Below are 16,865 nucleotides of genomic sequence, written 5' to 3'. Positions count from 1 at the left end.
AGGCAACCTAAGTGGTTGCCTAGGGTCCGCCGGGTCAGGGGGCCCGAAGCGGGCACCCCGCTTGTGTCACTGAGACACGCTGCCACTCAGTCCGGTGGCAGCGTGTCTCAGCTGTCAGGAGAGGAGAGCGCCCGCCAGCGCGGCTGTGTCTGGCGCGGCGGCGTATAGCGGACTTCAAACCAGCCGCCGGTTCGTGAGCCAATCAGAGCTCGCGGACCAGCAGCCAATCAAAAGCCGCCGGTCCGCGAGCTCTGATTGGCTCATGAACCGGCAGCTGGTTTGAACGAAGTCCGCTATACGCCGCCGCGCCAGACACAGCCACGCTGGCGGGCGCTCTCCTCTCCTGACTCACCCGTCCCTCACAGCCGGAGCCCGGAGGAGGAGCAGCAGCAGCAGCAGCAGCAGCAGTGCAGCAGCGGTAAGCAGCTGCAGCACTGGCTGCTGTGGGGGCAATTGTATACCTGGCTCTGTGGGGGCAATTGGCTGGCACTGTGGGGCATTTGTATACCTGGCACTGTGGGGGCAATTGTTTACCTGGCACTGTGGGGGCATTTGTTTACCTGGCACTGTGGGGGCATTTGTATACCTGGCACTGTGGGGGCAATTGTGGATCTGGCACTGTGGGGGCATTTGTATACCTGGCACTGTGGGGGCATTTGTGGATCTGGCACTGTGGGGGCATTTGTATACCTGGCACTGTGGGGGCATTTGTGGATCTGGCACTGTGGGGGCATTTGTATACCTGGCACTGTGGGGGCATTTGTATACCTGGCACTGTGGGGTCAATTGTGGATCTGGCACTGTGAGGGCAATTGTGGATCTGGCACTGCACTATTGGGGGCATATGTCTGTGTTTCAAGTACCATTTTAATTGGCCACACCCATTTTTTGTCGCGCGCGCGCCGTGGGGCACAGTACCTCTATGGGGCACTCTCTGTCTGATTGGTCGCCGATTAGCCCCGCCGGGAGTGCACGCAGACGCTCTCATTCCAGTGAGTGTCACGGACACGTGCGCGCCCCAGACGCGGTGATAGTCCCTGGCGCAATATGTATAAAGTGTTCTACCTGGTGCAATGTGTATAAGCGGCACTATTATGTGGTCACGCCCCTTCCACATGAAGCCACGCCCTTAAAATTTGCGGCGCGACTTCGGCGCGCATTGCCTATACTTTGCGATCTGGGAGGTGGAACACCAATTCACTTTCTGCCTAAGGGCACCAAAATGTCTATTTATACCTCTGGAGCAGGGTGTTCTGCATGCTACGCAGCCCAGCAGCATTGTCACCCCCATCCCCCCACCTTGCAACACTTTTGTAGTGTCCAAACAAGATTAAGATTAAAAGCACAAGAACCTTCATTCCGATGGGACCCAGAAAAAGACCGGTAGGACACCAATTTTTAAAAGTGAGGGGTCCCTGGGACCCACTTTTTTTTTGGCTCACCGCGTTCCCTGGCTGTGCTGGGACTGGAAGCTAGGGGCTGCTGCTGGGGAGGGATTGAATGGTGAGCAAGCTGTACTAAGTAGGGGGAGAGGGGGGTACTTAAAGTCAGAAAGTAGACTGCATAATGCTGCTGCTGCTGAGTGGGGGAGTGGGTGAGATAGCCCAACCACTTATGGTGCCCCCCCTGTAATTTTTTTCTGGATCCGCCCCGGTCTGTAACTACTCAGATAGTGAGAGGAGATGCATCAGTAGATCAGATTTAACTTTGGTCTATACTGCAATCTAGTTTTGCCAATCTCTGTCTTCACCCAGTGTGCAGGAAGAATGCTGGCATAATAAATTTAAGGGAGGAGGGGGCAGGTGTGCAGCCTATAGTCTATGAATGTATGCAGGGACGGAATGGGTGGGGGGAAATGGGGTAAGTACCACCGAGCCCCCCTCTCTGAGAGGGCCCCTTTCACCTGCCACAGATCAGGTCTTTACTGCTGATCCGCAGGCCCTACGCTGGCAGCCACTGACAGCCGTCATTCTGATGGTGATAGTGTTAGTGATAGTAGGGAGGTATACAGTAGCTAACACCATCTCCAGAAAGCAATAGCCATTGTACCATAGAGACTACACTTTGCAGTAATTACCAGGAGAGGGATCCCTAGCATCCCTTCCCAGCAGACTGTGCACGCACAGTAGTGCACCTGCACCTGGCACGTTAAGGAGAAACTAAGTGAACCTATTAGTGATCACGTCTAACACACTGTAAGGACAGGCTCCTGTCTGAGCATCTGTACCTGAATGTGTCTTTTAATACATTTAAGTACATCTTTGATTTGTCATTGCTGTAATAAGCAGTGATAAGAAATTATAATAAGTGTAGAACCATAGTTGTATCTATAATGTGTGCTTTGTACATGGGCCCCATCTTCCAGGGGGACCCACACTGCACACAGTGCACCCATATAGTAAACTTACCCCTCTGGAGTCCCGCGGCCGCAGCCCTGCACTACAGACACAAATCACTTGGAAAATGGCCACCACAGTCATTTCCGAGAGATATGCGCACTGGAGGTGTCCCCGGGAACAAGGCGTGGGTGCCATGTTCCCAGAGACCTGCACGTGTGCAGTAGATGCTGGCGTTTTGCCAGAGTCTACTGCTGCCAGAGGAGAGGACTGGGGCCCCAAACGAAGGATGTACGCGGGTCCCCTGCTCTGTTACAATGTCACTGTGTAGAATCTATATTTAACACATATGACACTATGTCTGGGTGCTTAACATATTATTCTTATTCTTGTTATTCTTTTTCATTTATATGGGGCCACAAGTGGTCAGCAGCGCCTCACACAGGACATACACAGAACAGTGCAAGCTAAACAAGGAAACGTGCAAGGCTCCCAGTGCGACACACTGCAGAACACGGGATACACGCTGCTGCATATCATAGAATAACAAGGACACAGCGGGGGGGATTCAGAGGTGGGCGCAGTTACACAGCAGCTGTGTTTTGGGTTAATGCCGCAGGAGAAGTCTTGTGTAAGTAACCGCCTCCTGCCGGCTTCTCTGACCTGCTGCTGCGTCTGGTGATGTAACATCGGATCATCTGCGAGATCATCAGACATCGGAGTCACCTTTATTTCCTCAGGATCTCCGGTGTAATCACGCAGCAGAGAACAGGATAATGCAGACTGTGGTCTATGAACACCTACAAAATAGTACCGACATGATCCCGTATGCAGGGGCGCCGACAGCTGAGCCGTGCCCAGGTAATTGGAGGGGGCGTGGCCAATGCAGGGAGGTGTGACCAGCGCCCCTCCTTAAGAAAATTTTTCAAAAGGTGTCTGTGCCACAGGCTGGATCAGGGGGACGCTGGGTGAGCAGTAGGGGGCGGTGGTGGGAATCGCTCCCCCTGCACGCCACACAGGGAGAACGGCTGCCACTGCAATCAGAGAAGGGGCAGAGCCGAGTACCTGCTCCCCCCTCTGAGCGCCACTGCCCTTATGGTAAAACAGTCACCGCCCCCACCCCCAAATAGCCGCAGAATGTCACTGATGCTGCTGCTAATGGGGCTCTGTGATCGTCATTGCATCAGAGATGTGTATAACCCATAAACCATTGGCCAGGTATCCCCTATATAGGGCTCATCAACTGATATTGAGTCCATGTAAAGGGGGGTACACACGCAGCAATGTTCAGCTAATCCATACTTGCCTACCTGACCCTCTCCATGAGGGAGAAAATGCTCTGTTCCTGGACTTTCCTGGTAATGTATGATTGCCATCACCTGTGGTGAGCTAGTTAATTGATAAGAAAGGTGTTTCACCACAGGTGATGGCAATCATACATTACCAGGAAAGTCCAGGAACAGAGCATTTTCTCCCTCATGGAGAGGGTGAGGTAGGCAAGCATGAGCTAATCTCAAAGTCTAAGGCACAGGTTCTCAAACTCGGTCCTCAGGACCCCACACAGTGCATGTTTTGCAGGTAACCCAGCAGGTGCACAGGTGTATTCATTACTCACAGACACATTTTAAAAGGTTCACAGGTGGAGCTAATTATTTCACTTGCGATCATGTGAGGAGACCTGCAAAACGTGCACTGTGTGGGGTCCTGAGGACCGAGTTTGAGAACCTGTGCTCTAAGGAATCTGACTAGATTGCTTAGAAATTAGCTGAACATGGCTCCGTGTGTAGGTGTGCCGGCGCCAACGATGCGCAGTCCCGGGCGTCTCTATCGCCGGTGCTAGATTGGCCTGCATGCAGGCACAATCTAGCAGGTCGCTCATTTCACCGCTGGGTGAAATGTGCGGCCCCCCCGTGTCCGCCCCCCCCCCTCACTCAGCACATTGCGCTGTGCTGAGCGGGGGGAGAGATGTGTGCTGAGCGGTCTGTGTTAGACCGCTCAGCACTCATCTCTGGGGAAATCTCCCTGATAGTACGGCCCTTAACAGTGTTGTGACTATAATAATCCTCTAGGGATCATATATTATTACAATTTAGGCTTCCCATACTATCCCTTACACCGGGACACTAATGTACTACACAGGTTCTGTGGCTGGCTGATTACAAGTCTGCATGTCACCTGGTTCTAATCAGCCACAGAACCTGTGTAATCCATGAGTGTCCCAGTGTAAAGGGATAGTATGGGCAGCCTATTAAAATATAATCTTTTCTTATTAGCTCCTAGAAAATGAATGTAGCAAAATATAAAGTGCAAAAATGAACGGATCCTAAGGTGGAGTATTAAATTCCAATAGCGTCTATATACAGAATAATGTGATCGCATACTCCTGACTATTGGCCCAGTGCGCACAGTCATCTCAGTTATGTGAATGCCTCCGCCTACTTCACAGGCAGAGGCGATTTTGGGGCGGTGATGTGGCATGGAGTTAGAAATCAGGGCGGGTCCGGGCCATATTCGGGGCGTCACATGTGGCCGCTGCAATGGGGACAATGAAAATGGCCCGACTGTCTTCTCAGCCAGGCTGCAGGGGCTTCCCTTATTCAGCGATGCCATCGCAATTGAATTAGCAAAACTGCAACTGAGGCTGGATCCTGGCAAATGTGTCCTATCAGTGATGGTACCATAGACTGTGACGTGATATCCATGTACAGCCAGTATCCGTCCCTCATAGGGTTACACATGTATCCAACCCACAGTAATCCACTAACAGTAGTGAGTATTTATTTCCTCATACATAAGCTAAAATTAGCATTTCTATATATTTGATCATATACTGTAATATTTGTAATGTGTTAAATAATTACACATTATGTCTCACTATAGGATCACTATAGGACACTGTGATTACATGAGCATGAAAGGTGTCTCTGTGTGACCATGGCTGATTATCCAGCAAGGTGATTTGATTAATCACCTTGCTGGATAATCAGCCATGGTCACACACAGCAGGAGGTGTACTAGTGGGGTAACATGTGTCTCTTATCTCCCTGATATAGGTCAGGCCGGTAACACTCCTACATGAGACAAATGCTTATGTAGCCATAAAGGCCCTACACACTGGCTGATTTGTTTGAAAGATATGAACGATCTCGTTCATAAATGAACGAGAACTCGTTCATATCTTTCAGTGTGGAGGCTCCAGCGATGAACGATGCGCGGCCCCGCGCTCGTTCATCGCTGGTCCCCCGTCGGCTGTGCATGCAGGCCAATATGGACGATCTCGTCCATATTAGCCTGCACTTCAATGGAGCCGCGTGACGGGGGGAGTGAAGAAACTTCACTCCCCCCGTTACTGCCCCCCCGCCGCCGGGTCGCCCGTCGGCCGTATCCGCCGTCGGGCAGCTCGGCGGCGGATCGGCCAATGTGTAGGGCCCTATATACTGATGTTTGTGGTGTACCTACTAAGCTGCCCTTGCAGCTTGCATTATGTGGGGAAAAAGGAATGCACCTTTAAAGAACAAATGGCGGCACACAGATGGTCGATTAGGGCAGCACTGAATGTGGGGAAGAGTGAGCAGCCAACTGCCAGACACTTTGTGGAGTCACGCCATGCCCTGGCACAATTGCGCTATCGGATTATAGACCACATTCCCCCTATTAAACGTGATGGGGATAGGGGGTCTATTACTGAAAAGGGAGGCAAAGTGGATTTTTCTCCTCGACACTCTGTCCCCCAGAGGACTCAATGAACAGCAGGGTCTAGCATGCTTTGTTTGAATTTATAAGGGTTACATTATGTGTGGATTCCTGATATCATTGAGTTTTTGGAATACATCAACTTTCTTGTGCTGTGTGGAGTTTACATGTTCTCCACACTGACCAAATATTTAGTTGCTGCTATTTACTCCCATTTTTGGCTACATTTGATTGGAATGTCTATTGTCATTGCAAGGGTGAACAACAGCCATTTGATATTATGTATTGTTCTTTTAACAGGCTATTTGGATATATATACCATTTGTCTCTAAGCCATTTTCTATAATCTGGTGTAGAAGGTGTTGGTTATTATTCCCATTTGTACGGAGTTGCGAGCCTGCCTGTCATGTATTATGACTTATTTTTGAACATTATAATACTACAAGTGCTACCCAGTATTCCGATTGCCATAATGACTTCTGTTTTGCACTATTTTAAATTTGGTGTTTTTAATATATCTTTGGTGTTTTGTAGTGTACTCCGGTCTTTTGCCACGGCTCCGAACGCCGGCGCCTGCAGATGACGTCACTTTGGACTAAGCGGGACGCGGCGGGCTGACGGTACCAGGCATAGTCGGAATTGGCTATAAAGGTAAGTATGTTCATTTGTCTTGTTGTCCTGATGAAAATGTGAACTTCTTTACATTGAAACGTTGACAGCTACACAAGCAAGGCTCCTGTCTTTTTTGTTGCTGTGAGTGCCGCCCAGAGGTGGAACTACCGGCAGTGCAAGCAGTGCGTTGCACTGGGGCCCGCCTCTGTCCAGGGGCCCAAGCATGTAATGAGTCAAACTGACTCATTACATGCCGCTGTGCGCTGCGGGCAACCGCTGCCCGCAGCGCACAGCCGCCCACAGAGGAGAAGAGCAGCGGCACGGACGGGGGAAGGAGGAGGACGGAGGTGAAGGAGGGAGCCGCAGCAGCGCTTTGTTACTGGTGGAGGCGCTGCTGCTGCTGCCCCTCTGCTTCACTATAGGCTGTCTTCCGAGAACAGCCTATAGTGAAGCAGGGGGGCAGCAGCAGCAGCGCCTCCACCAATAACACAGCGCTGCTGCGGCTCCCTCCTCCACCTCGTCTACTGCCCGGGAATCGTCAAGCTGCACGAGGAGCCTGAGCCAGCGGAGAGGGTAAGTATGATTCTACTTTCTTTCTTTCTTTCTTTCTTTCTTTCTTTCTTTCTTTCTTTCTTTCTGTCTCTTTCTTTCTTTCTTTCTGTCTCTTTCTTTCTTTCTTTCTTTCTTTCTGTCTCTTTCTTTCTTTCTGTCTCTTTCTTTATTTGTTGGGACTGCCTGCCGCTATGTGTAAAAATGGGGGACTGCCTACCGCAATGTGTAAAAATGGGGAATCTGCCTGCCGCTATGTGTAAAAATGGGGGACTGCCTGCCGCAATGTGTAAAAAGGGGGGACTGCCTGCCGCAATTTGTAAAAATGGGGAATCTGCCTGCCGCTATGTGTAAAAAGGGAGAATCTGTCTGCCGTAATGTGTAAAAATGGGGAATCTGCCTGCCGCAATGTGTAAAAAGGGGGGACTGCCTGCCGTAATGTGTAAAAAGGGGGGACTGCCTGCCGTAATGTGTAAAAATGGGGAATCTGCCTGCCGCAATGTGTAAAAACGGGGGACTGCCTGCCGCAATGTGTAAAAATGGGGAATCTGCCTGCCGCTATGTGTAAAAATGGGGGACTGCCTGCCGCAATGTGTAAAAAGGGGGGACTGCCTGCCGCAATTTGTAAAAATGGGGAATCTGCCTGCCGCTATGTGTAAAAAGGGAGAATCTGTCTGCCGTAATGTGTAAAAATGGGGAATCTGCCTGCCGCAATGTGTAAAAAGGGGGGACTGCCTGCCGTAATGTGTAAAAAGGGGGGACTGCCTGCCGTAATGTGTAAAAATGGGGAATCTGCCTGCCGCAATGTGTAAAAACGGGGGACTGCCTGCCGCAATGTGTAAAAAGGGAGAATCTGCCTGCCGTAATGTGTAAAAATGGGGAATCTGCCTGCTGCAATGTGTAAAAAGGGGGGACTGCCTGCCGTAATGTGTAAAAAGGGGGGACTGCCTGCCGTAATGTGTAAAAAGGGGGGACTGCCTGCCATAATGTGTAAAAATGGGGAATCTGCCTGCCGTAATGTGTAAAAATGGGGAATCTGCCTGCCGCAATGTGTAAAAACGGGGGACTGCCTGCCGCAACGTGTAAAAAGGGGGAATCTGCCTGCCGTAATGTAACAAGGGCACGCTGTCTGCCGTAATGTGTAACAAGGGCACGCTGTCTGCCGTAATGTGTAACAAGGGCACGCTGTCTGCCGTAATATGTAACAAGGGCACGCTGTCTGCCGTAATGTGTAACAAGGGCACGCTGTCTGCCGTAATGTGTAACAAGGGCACGCTGTCTGCCGTAATATGTAACAAGGGCACGCTGTCTGCCGTAATGTGTAACAAGGGCACGCTGTCTGCCGTAATGTGTAACAAGGGCACGCTGTCTGCCGCTATGTGTAAAAAGTGTACGTTGTCTGCCATTATGTGTAAAAAGTGTACGCTGTCTGCCGTAATGTGTAAAAAGGGGACGCTGTCTGCCGTAATGTGTAAAAAGGGGGACGCTGTCTGCCGTTATGTGTAAAAAGTGTACGCTGTCTGCCGCTATGTTTAACAAGGGCACGCTGTCTGCCGTTATGTGTAAAAAGTGTACGCTGTCTGCCGTAATGTGTAAAAAGTGCACGCTGTCTGCCGCTATGTGTAACAAGGGCACGCTGTGTGCTGTTATGTGTAAAAAGGGGACGCTGTCTGCCGTAATGTATAAAAAGGGGGACGCTGTCTGCCGTAATGTGTAAAAAGGGGACGCTGTCTGCCGTAATGTGTAAAAAGAGGAATCTGTTCGCTGTAAGGTGTAAAAGGGGCTCTACCTGGTGTAGTGGTGCTACTGTGCGACGTAATTTGAAGAATGGAGACTACTATGCACCGTTTTAGGAATTGGTATTATTTTGTGGCCACACCCCTTCCCCGCGAAGCCACGCCACTATGTATTTTTGCGCGCGCCTACGGCGCGCACTGCCCCTGTTTTGCATGCAGGGGTGGGGCTCCGATGTCGTTTCTTGCACACAGTGCTAAAATGTCTAGTTACGGCACTGTTGCTGGGTATCCATTTCTCTGGCCCTGAGCAGGTCCCCCTCACCAGATCCTCTCAAGGGGTGAGGGGGTGGACATGGGGGGGGGGGGGGACCCAAAGCATTTTGTCGCACCTGGGCCTACCGCTTGCTAGTTCCGCCACTGGTGCCGCCTACCAGATGCATTTTATATGTGGAAGGGAATCCCCCTGTTTCACTTGGAGGGCACTGGAGTTTATACATTTACAGAAAAGTGGTGTGCCGCCTGACACGCTGTGTGTATGTGTATATATATATATATATATATATATATATATATATATACTGTGTGTGTATGTATATATATATATATATATATATATATATATATACACACACCATACTATCCCTTTAATCCATGACACTCCTGCATTACACAGGTTCTATGGCTGATTAGAATCAGGTGAAATGTGTGACATAAGCAGCCACAGGGCCGGTGTAGGGTTACACAGGGTCACAGCTGCAGCTTCTTATTTATAATGATGAGATCTGGTGTCTGTGGCTCATTACTGCCCTATTATATGCCCAAGTTATTGTTGGTCAAAGCAAAAAGCTATTTACATGTGTGCAGGAGACACAATGTCCAGTGATAATGTAGTGATCTGAGCTTATCTGATTTACTATAACGTGTTCTGAATAAGAGACTGTAGCCGAATAGGAAGTGAATAAGAAGCTGGGCGACCATTCGATGGGTACCGATGATGGTGAAATGACCAGAGACCTTCAATGGTTATAAAAGATAATAATAATGGTTGAAAACTATTCAATGTATGACCATCGATGGTTTCACCAACCGATGGTCATCATTGTTCTTTCACTGATAGGCTCATGGGCCAATCAGAACCTGAAATTAGGACTGTGCAGGTGTATCAGGGGTGGGTGCTCTGCTCCTGGACTTCCCTCTTACTGTATGATTGCCGGTACCTGTGGTGAAACGCCTTTCTTATCCATTCACCTGTTCAACACAGGTGCCGGCAATCACACAGTAAGAGAAGTGCAGGAGCAGAGCCTTGTGTCCCTCCTGGAGAGAGTCATGTTGGGAGGTATGATACGGTGCAGGCTGTGTATATTGCAGATAGATAAAGTTATAGGCTGTATATATGTGTGTACACTGAGGACAGTAAAAGCTGCAGTGTGTGTATATGTATGTATATATATATATATATATATATATATATGTAAAAGTTGCAGGCTATATACATATGTGTATATATTGTAGATAATGTTGCAGGCTGAATATATGGGTATAGATTGCAGTAAATAAAAGCTGGTGTGTATATGTATATATATGTATATGTGTGTGTGTATATATATATATATATATATATATATATATATATATATATATATATATATCTATATCTCTCTCTATTTCTGTATCACATAGTTAAAGTTGCAAACTGTATATACGTGTATATAGTAATTGCAGATAACGTTATAGGATGTGTGTGTGTGTGTATATTGCAGGTAGTATACGGTGCAGGCTGTATATATTGCAGATAGTATAAGGTGCAGGCTGTATATATTGCAGATAGTATAAGGTGCAGGCTGTGTATACAGTATGCGTGTGTGTGTGTGTATACAGTATGTATGTATGTATATAGCCATACCTCCCAACTTTTCCCCTCTGTAAAGAGGGACACACACGCGGCGAAGCCGCTCCCGAAAAGGGGGTGTGGCATATGAAAAGGGGGCGTGGCTTTGCGGAGGACCCACGATCGCGAGCCACGCCCCGTTTTCGTCACTGAAGGGGCATGCCCAGCGCTCTGTGAGCCGCTGGCATGCCCCCTCTCCCTCTGTCTCCAATGAATAGACGCTGTGCGCATGTGCATTGGAGACAGAGGGAGAGGGGGCATTGCTGTTATTCTCATGCATGCAGCATCTGAATTACTCTATACATTTATGAAGGGGACCAGACATTGCAGTCTCTAATGGTTAGTCAAACCAATAAGGTGGCAGGCCACACCCCCTCTGTAGACTAGCCACACCCCTAAACATGGGCCCCTACCACTGCATTCCCCCGGTGGGCCCTACATGCCCCAGTCTGACACTGGCTGTATATATTGCAGATAGTACATGGTGCAGCCCGTAACTAGACATTTAGCGCTGTGTGCAAGAAATAGCATCAGCACCCCCCCATATGTAAAATAGGGCAAGCGCACACCGTAGATATAGGAGTGTGGCTTCACGGGGAAGGGGCGTGGCCACAAAATAATACCAGTTCGTATTATGCTGTACAGTAGTCTCCATTATTCAAATTACACTACACAGTAGCGCCATTTACACACATTACGCCAGGTAGAGCCCCTGTCACGCAGTACGCCAGGTAGAGCCCCTGTCACGCAGTACGCCAGGTAGAGCCCCCTTTTACTCTTTACGGCAGCAGGGACCCCATTTCTACACATTAGGTGGGCAGAGACATCTTTCTATACATTACATAAAGTGTAAAATGCCAAAGTGTTATATTCCACATTACTTGCCCAGTAAGATAACCCCTGTGCTGTACCTAGACAACTGTTCCAGGCAGGGTCCCAGGAGGGGGAGGGCAGACTCACCAGACTGCAGAATGCATTCAGTGCCCGTGTCTGAGAGGGGGGTTTCCCCTTTGTGCATGCTTGGGTGGAACTACAAGCAAGGGCGGATCCAGAAAAAAATTACAGGAGGGGCACCATAAGTGGTTGGGCTATCTCACCCACTCCCCCACTCAGCAGCAGCAGCAGCATTATGCAGTCTACTTTCTGACTTCAAGTACCCCCCTCTCCCCCTACTTAGTACAGCTTGCTCACCATTCAACCCCTCCCCAGCAGCAGCCCCTAGCTTCCAGTCACAGCACAGCCAGTGATCGCGGTGAGCCCAAAACAAAGTGGGTCCCAGGGACCCCTCACTTTTAAAAATTGGTGTCCTACCGGTCTTTTTCTATGTCCCATCGGAATGAAGGTTCTTTTTAATCTTAATCTTGTTTGGACACTACAAAAGTGTTGCAAGGTGGGGGGATGGGGGTGACAATGCTGCTGGGCTGCGTAGCATGCAGAACACCCTGCTCCAGAGTTATAAATAGACATTTTGGTGCCCTTAAGCAGAAAGTGAATTGGTGTTCCACCTCCTAGATCGCAAAGTATAGGCAATGCGCGCCGCAAATTTTAAGGGCGTGGCTTCATGTGGAAGGGGCGTTACCACATAATAGTGCCGCTTATCCACATTGCACCAGGTAGAACACTTTATACATATTGCGCCAGGGCCTATCACCGCGTCTGGGGAGCGCACATATCCGTGACACGCACGCGCCCCATTCACTGAAATGAGAGCGTCTGCGTGCACTCCCGGTGGGGCTAAGCGGCGACCAATCAGGCAGAGAGTGCCCCATAGAGGTACTGTGCCCCACGGCGCGCGCGCCAAAAAAATGGGTGTGGCCAATTAAAATGGGACGTGAAACACAGACATATGCCCCCAATAGTGCAGTGCCAGATCCACAATTGACCCCACAGTGCCAGATCCACAATTGACCCCACAGTGCCAGGTATACAAATGCCCCCACAGTGCCAGGTATACAAATGCCCCCACAGTGCCAGGTATACAAATGCCCCCACAGTGCCAGGTATACAAATGCCCCCACAGTGCCAGGTATACAAATGCCCCCACAGTGCCAGGTATACAAATGCCCCCACAGTGCCAGGTATACAAATGCCCCCACAGTGCCAGGTATACAAATGCCCCCACAGCAGCCAGTGCTGCAGCTGCTTACCACTGCTGCTGCTGCTCCTCCTCCGGGCTCCGGCTGTGAGGGACGGGTGAGTCAGGAGAGGAGAGCGCCCGCCAGCGCGGCTGTGTCTGGCGTGGCGGCGTATAGCGGACTTCGTTCAAACCAGCCGCCGGTTCGTGAGCCAATCAGATCTCGCGGACCGGCGGCTTTTGATTGGCTGCTGGTCCGAGAGCTCTGATTGGCTCACGAAATGGCGGCTGGTTTGAAGTCCGCTATACGCCGCCGCGCCAGACACAGCCGCGCTGGCGGGCGCTCTCCTCTCCTGACAGCTGAGACACGCTGCCGCCGGACTGAGCGGTAGCATGTCCCAGTGACACAAGCGGGGGTCCCGCTTCGGGCCCCCTGACCCGGCGGGCCCTGGGCAACCACTTAGGAGCAGCTGACACTGGGGAGGGAGGGATTACAGTGGCTGAGTGACACCCCCAGCAGCCTCTTAATTGTATCGGGCAGGTGCGCGGCCGCCGGACATTATTTAACGGTGCCGCGCAGTTAAAAAACAAACAAAAAACAATTCCTAAATGACAGGGTGGGCACGTGCCTTGGTGCCCCCCCCCCCCCCCCCCTAAATCCACCACTGACTACAAGACCCATAATGCATTACAGCTTGCAAGTCCTCGGCTGCCCACTGCTGAGCTAGCGCATGCTCACCTCTCCACTCAGCTCTTCAGGTCCGGATCCGCACTAGGTAATTCTCCTTGCTGCCCTGAAACTCTGCACCACTTTTCTTTGGCTTCATGTTACCCAGCCTCCTGTTGCTACGGGGAGGAGGCGGCTCCAGCTCACACCCGCCAGGCTGCAGTGCCTGCACCGCAATATGCGTAAGCCGATCCTGATAGTAAACTCTTCACATAGGGGATCATCTTGTGTGTGTGCTGCAGGGCCACCCTCTAAGCCCGGGACCTAAGCGACCGCTTAGGACGCATAGCAGTAAATCCGCCAACATCCCCCGTCCGGTCGCCGTCTCCTGGCTGTCACATTTCTCTGCTCTGAGTCGGCTGCATTGCACAGGAGACAAGCGTGAGGCTGCCCCGGCCGGCACTCGGCAGCTGGGCAATTACAGTGCTGCCAGCTGCCAAGGCCGGAAGTATTGAACCAGGTAGCCAGGAGCTGCAATAACTGTGGGGCCCGGCCCCATGTGTGTGCCAGCGGATGCACCCTCAGTGCAGCTGTGCTGTGTGCAATGCACCACTGGCACACACCTAGTTACGGCCCTGGTGCAGGCTGTATATAATGTAGATAGTGCAGGCTGTATATATTGTGGATAGTATAAGGTGCAGGCTGTATATAATGCAGATAGTATAGGGTACAGGCTGTATATATGTGTATATAATGTAGATAGTATAAGGTGCAGGCTGTATATATGTGTATATAGTGTAGATAGTATAAGGTGCAGTCTGTATATATGTGTATATAATGCAGATAGTATAGGGTGCAGGCTGTATAAATGTGTATGTAATGCAGATAGTATAGGGTACAGGCTGTATATATGTGTAAATAATGCAGATAGTATAAGGTGCAGGCTGTATATATGTGTATATAATGCAGATAGTATAAGGTGCAGGCTGTATATATGTGTATATAATGCAGATAGTATAGGGTACAGGCTGTATATATGTGTATATAATGCAGATAGTATAGGGTACAGGCTGTATATATGTGTATATAATGCAGATAGTATAAGGTGCAGGCTGTATATATGTGTATATAATGCAGATAGTATAGGGTACAGGCTGTATATATGTGTATATAATGCAGATAGTATAAGGTGCAGGCTGTATATATGTGTATATAATGCAGATAGTATAGGGTACAGGCTGTATATATGTGTATATAATGCAGATAGTATAAGGTGCAGGCTGTATATATGTGTATATAATGCAGATAGTATAGGGTACAGGCTGTATATATGTGTATATAATGCAGATAGTATAGGGTACAGGCTGTATATATGTGTATATAATGCAGATAGTATAGGGTACAGGCTGTATATATGTGTAAATAATGCAGATAGTATAGGGTGCAGGCTGTATTTATGTGTATATAATGCAGATAGTATAGGGTACAGGCTGTATATATGTGTAAATAATGCAGATAGTATAGGGTGCAGGCTGTATTTATGTGTATATAATGCAGATAGTATAGGGTACAGGCTGTATATATGTGTATATAATGCAGATAGTATAGGGTACAGGCTGTATATATGTGTATATAATGCAGATAGTATAAGGTGCAGGCTGTATATATGTGTATGTAATGCAGATAGTATAGGGTGCAGGCTGTATATATGTGTGTATATAATGCAGATAGTATAGGGTGCAGGCTGTATATATATGTATATAGTGCAGATAGTATAGGGTGCAGGCTGTATAAATGTGTATGTAATGCAGATAGTATAGGGTGCAGGCTGTATTTATGTGTGTATATAATGCAGATAGTACAGGGTGCAGGCTGTATTTATGTGTGTATATAATGCAGATAGTACAGGGTGCAGGCTGTATTTATGTGTGTATATAATGCAGATAGTACAGGGTGCAGGCTGTATTTATGTGTGTATATAATGCAGATAGTACAGGGTGCAGGCTGTATTTATGTGTGTATATAATGCAGATAGTATAGGGTGCAGGCTGTATATGTGTGTATATAATGCAGATAGTATATGGTGCAGGCTGTATTTATGTGTGTATATAATGCAGATAGTACAGGGTGCAGGCTGTATTTATGTGTGTATATAATGCAGATAGTATAGGGTGCAGGCTGTATATATGTGTATATAATGCAGATAGTATAAGGTGCAGGCTGTATAAATGTGTATGTAATGCAGATAGTATAGGGTACAGGCTGTATATATGTGTAAATAATGCAGATAGTATAGGGTGCAGGCTGTATTTATGTGTATATAATGCAGATAGTATAAGGTGCAGGCTGTATATATGTGTATGTAATGCAGATAGTATAGGGTGCAGGCTGTATAAATGTGTATGTAATGCAGATAGTATAGGGTGCAGGCTGTATTTATGTGTGTATATAATGCAGATAGTATAGGGTGCAGGCTGTATATATGTGTATGTAATGCAGATAGTATAGGGTGCAGGCTGTATTTATGTGTGTATATAATGCAGATAGTATATGGTGCAGGCTGTATTTATGTGTGTATGTAATGCAGATAGTATAGGGTGCAGGCTGTATATATGTGTATGTAATGCAGATAGTATAGGGTGCAGGCTGTATTTATGTGTGTATATAATGCAGATAGTATATGGTGCAGGCTGTATTTATGTGTGTATATAATGCAGATAGTATATGGTGCAGGCTGTATTTATGTGTGTATATAATGCAGATAGTATATGGTGCAGGCTGTATAGATGTGTGTTTATAATGCAGATAGTATAGGGTGCAGGCTGTATATATGTGTAGATAATGCAGATAGTATAAGGTGCAGGCTGTATATATGTGTATATAATGCAGATAGTATAGGGTGCAGGCTGTATATATGTGTATATATTGCAGATAGTATAGGGTGGAGGCTGTATATATGTGTATATATTGCAGATAGTATAGGGTGGAGGCTGTATATATGTGTAGATAATGCAGATAGTATAGGGTGGAGGCTGTATATATGTGTAGATAATGCAGATAGTATAGGGTGCAGGCTGTATATATGTGTATATATTGCAGGTAGTATAAGGTGGAGGCTGTATATATGTGTGTATATAATGCAGATAGTATAAGGTGCAGGCTGTATATATGTGTGTATATAATGCAGATAGTATAAGGTGTAGGCTGTATATATGTGTGTATATAATGCAGATAGTATAAGGTGCAGGCTGTATATATGTGTATGTAATGCAGATAGTATAGGGTGCAGGCTGTATATATGTGTATATAT

At 48.2% G+C, this 16,865-nt stretch overlaps 1 long non-coding RNA gene across 1 annotated transcript in view; it reads left to right on the top strand.

Moving 5' to 3' along the window:
• Positions 1–10,183: 10,183 nt before the first annotated feature.
• Positions 10,184–16,865, top strand: part of LOC135057476 (uncharacterized) — a 63,808-nt gene continuing 57,126 nt past the window's right edge. Inside the window, exon 1 of the long non-coding RNA XR_010244146.1 lies at positions 10,184–10,262. This is a non-coding gene — a long non-coding RNA (uncharacterized LOC135057476). The remainder of the gene's footprint in view (positions 10,263–16,865) is intronic.

The sequence above is a fragment of the Pseudophryne corroboree genome, chromosome 3 (genome assembly GCF_028390025.1).
Source record: "Pseudophryne corroboree isolate aPseCor3 chromosome 3, aPseCor3.hap2, whole genome shotgun sequence".
Taxonomy (NCBI): Eukaryota; Metazoa; Chordata; class Amphibia; order Anura; family Myobatrachidae; genus Pseudophryne; species Pseudophryne corroboree.
This window is presented reverse-complemented; position numbering and strand designations above follow the sequence as displayed.